General features: G+C 36.5%; 1 protein-coding gene across 1 annotated transcript in view; it reads left to right on the top strand.

Annotated features, from left to right (window-relative positions):
- Positions 1–3843, top strand: part of MINDY2 (MINDY lysine 48 deubiquitinase 2) — a gene marked incomplete at its 3' end in the record, with an annotated part of 87713 nt that overhangs the window by 78830 nt on the left and 5040 nt on the right. The gene's annotated exons all lie outside the window — the stretch shown is intronic.

Genomic DNA, 3843 nt, shown 5'->3' on the forward strand with positions numbered 1-3843 from the left:
CGAGCCTATCACTTTCTTTTAAAATTAAAAGGAGAGAGATGTAGAAATAAGAGTATGTAGAAATAAAAGTGATAAGAATCCACAGAACAGGCAGAGAAATTCATCTTTTTCTCTTAAGTAGGAGGTAAAAGAAGATAGATAACGGAATCTATGATATAAATAGGTGCTATTTATGGATATCAAGTCTTCTGTTTATTGAGCAGTTATATGTCTTGCACTATACTAAGCACTTTATAGTTATTATCTCTTTTAATCTGCACAACTCATCTATGAGTGGTGCATGCTCTCACTTTAAAGTTGAGGGAACAGGCTTAAAGACCCTCACTAAGCTGCCCAAGACCACTTAGCTTGTAAGCAGCTCCAGTCTGACTTTCAAGTCAACAACTGTGCTTCACTGCTTCTGGTGGGTAGGAAAGCTCGTCATGGATAAGACTGATGTTTGTTAGGTAGGAGTAAAGTTCATCTTTCAATATAGAATAACTTAGAAACCCTCTTTTAGAAATTCACAAAATGCCCTAGAAACTCCTAAGAAGAAAAAACTAAAGTCTATAGAAATTCTGTAATTTGAATTTGTAATTCTGAATTTTGAATTAGTAAGCTAGCTAATCAGCAATGTTCAGGCAGTGCTTTTATCCATATTGGATCACAAAGGAACACTGAAATAAAAACCTGTTTTTATTTCTAAAAAACCTCATAATTGGAGTTACTTATATTAACAACATACCTAACAATATTGTCACAATTTGTAATTTGATAAAATAGGAGACAATTTGTTAAATTTAATGATATTTTTTCAATTTACAAACTTTGCCAATACTGTCATTTTTATATATTAGGTCATTAAATCTTAAATGTCTGATTTTGAATCAAAAATTTAGTTTATTATGTCCCAAACAAGAAACAATATAATTTATCAAACTATTGATTAATATACTTAAACTGTTGACACAGTTTTGCCATCTTAATGATACCTCATGTATGCCAGCAGCAAAGAAGCTTGAAGAACAAGTGGTGATAATATCACAAAAGGCATTTTCCACAGCTTGCTGAGAATTTAATATTTTTCCTTGCAAGAAGTGATCCAAAGGTCAGTTGGTGCAAGGTCTGGTGAATACAATGGATAACAGACTTTCCAAGTCCAGCTTCGGTAGTTTGAGCAGCATTGTTTGTGTGACGGTATTGTCTTACAGAAGGATTGGCCTATCTCTGTTGACCAATCTTGATGGCTTAATCACAAGCATCTTCATCATTTCAACCAACTGGTTGCAGTAGACATCCTCTGTAATTGACAGATCAGGTTTCATGAAGCTGTAGTTTATAATACCAGGGCTGGACCACTAGACACCATCAGCTTTTTTGATGACTATTCGGTTTAGACTGTTTCAGCCCTTCATCTTTATCCAGCTAGTGTGGTGAATGCTTGCAATTGTCAGAAAGAATCCATTTATCAAACATGTAAAACAGCTTTATGTCATGACAACAAAGAAAGGCAAGCTTTAAGACGATTTCTCCTCTGATGCTCTTTTATTCATGCAGAACCCATCTACCTAGCTTTTTACTTTGCTGTTTTGTTTCAAATGGTCCGATATTGTTGAATAGTAACATCAAACCTTGCTAATTCACCCATAGGTTGAGATGCATTCACTTCCACTATAGCCCTCAGCTCATCATCATCCATCTTAGTCTCAGGTTGTCTGTGTGGCTCATTTTCAAGATTAAAATCACCAGAATGGAACTTCTCAAACCATCCACATGCTGTGCATTCGTTCATGAGCTGCATCCTTCCCAATCACTTTGTTGATATTTCAAGCTGTCTGCTCTGCATTGGTACCACAGTGGAACTCACTTTCAAAAATAACATAAATTTTTGATTTATCCATGGTTGCCCAAAATAGGCTCTAAAAATTTTTTGGAAAAATAATGACAAGCCAAAATGTGTGTGTGAAAGACTGAGGATTAACCTTCACAATTGAAAGAAAAGCCAAGAATGTCAGAGATATAAACTGTCAGACAATACTTAAGGAAATCAGACATTTCACACTTTTTTTTTCAGATAGAGTGTCATTTTGTCACCCTCAGTAGAGTGCTGTGGCATCACAGTTCACAGCAACCTCTTTGGCTTAAGCAGTTCTCTTGCCTCAGCCTCCCAAGTAGCTGGGACTACAGGTGCCTGCAACAATGCCCGGCTGTGTTTTTTAGAGACGAAGTACTGGCTTCTTACTCTGGTTCTGGCTCAGGCTAGGCTCGAATTCATGAGCTCAGGCAATCCTCCTTGGCCTCCCAGAGTGCTAGGATTTCAGGCATAAGCCACTACGCCCAGCCAGACATTTCATGCTTAACAGCCTAATGTGTATCAATATATAAGTGAAGAATATGATGTTCTTATTCCATATTATTTTTTATGGAATTATGTTTTTCAGTATTTTAAAGGCTGGTGAGTGAGGTTATAAGAAAAAAAGAAAAGAAAGCTTTGACTAGATGATGTAGCAAAAGTGCTAGAGTATCAGCTAAAGAAATATTCTTTTTTTTTTTTTTGGAGACAAAAACAGTCTTACTCTGTCACTCTAGGTGAGTGCCATGGCATTATAGCTCACAGCAACCTTAAACTCTTGGGCTCAAGCAATCTTCTTGCCCCAGCCTCCCAACCTGAGACTATAGGTACCCACCGCAATGCCCAGCTAGCAGCTAGTTTTTCTGTTTTTACTAGAAATTGGGTCTCACTCATGCTCAGGCAATCCACCCTCTTCAGCTTCCCAGAGTGCTAGGATTGCAGGCGCAAGCCCCCGCACCCAGCTGAAAGAAATATCCTTGATGTTTAACTATAGACTCTCAGGATCAAACAAACGTACCTACACTATTTAGTACTACACTCATAGATATTTTACTATTCTATGCTATAATTATATAAAGGAACTTTTGAGTAATAATCTGCATTGTTGACAGTAAACCAGTTATGGGGGTTTATTTTGGATAAAGATCTAAAAGAGAAAGAAATTGAAATTGAGGATCCTTGAGAAAACAGGTCAACTGTACCAAGAAAGGAACACTCTTTCAGTTAAAATTTATAAATATTCATGTGCTGTGGATGATAATAGCTTTCAATAGAAATCCTCCAGAATTTCCCCATCCTGACATGTCATTTGGAGAAGAACTATTAAAATTATGGTTAGCAAACATCCAATCTAATATATGATCTGCATAAAATAAATCTTGAACTTAGATATTATATAATGTTATAACATAAAATATATTGAAATGTGTTGGGATAAGTATAAACAGAAGGTTCAGATCTATTCAGTGGAAAATTAGCTAGAAAGTACTTTTCATTTTTCTCTTAAATTGTCATAGGACAAAGTAGACCCTAACTGGGTATTAAAAAAATAGAGAATGAAAATATTCAGGTGAGTAAAACATGGCTCTGCAAATCAACTTGAAATGTATAAGAGGAGATAAATAAGTGAACAGACTACCATTCATTGTATAAAGTGCTGTGAGCCTATCTAATCCCATAGATAAGTACCTAAAATCAGGGTACGGTGTCATCATTACTTTCCATGATATGAATCCCTAACCATCATGCTGAGCATATGGTAGACATTTAAATATTTGGTGAATTGGAATATACCTGATCTTTAAAAAAAAACACATAGACCTGGATTTAGTTTTTTCTTGAAAAATCTTGGCTCAGCGCCCATAGCACAGTGGTTACAGTGCCAGCTACATACACCAAGGGTGGCGAGTTCAAACCTGGCCTGGGCCAGTTAAACAGCAATGACAACTGCAACCAAAAAATAGCCGGATGTTGTGGCCAGCGCCTGTAGTCCCAACTACTTGGGAGGCTGA

Source organism: Otolemur garnettii, unplaced genomic scaffold, assembly GCF_000181295.1.
Source record: "Otolemur garnettii isolate 467f Iridium unplaced genomic scaffold, OtoGar3 scaffold00011, whole genome shotgun sequence".
Lineage (NCBI taxonomy): Eukaryota > Metazoa > Chordata > Mammalia > Primates > Galagidae > Otolemur > Otolemur garnettii.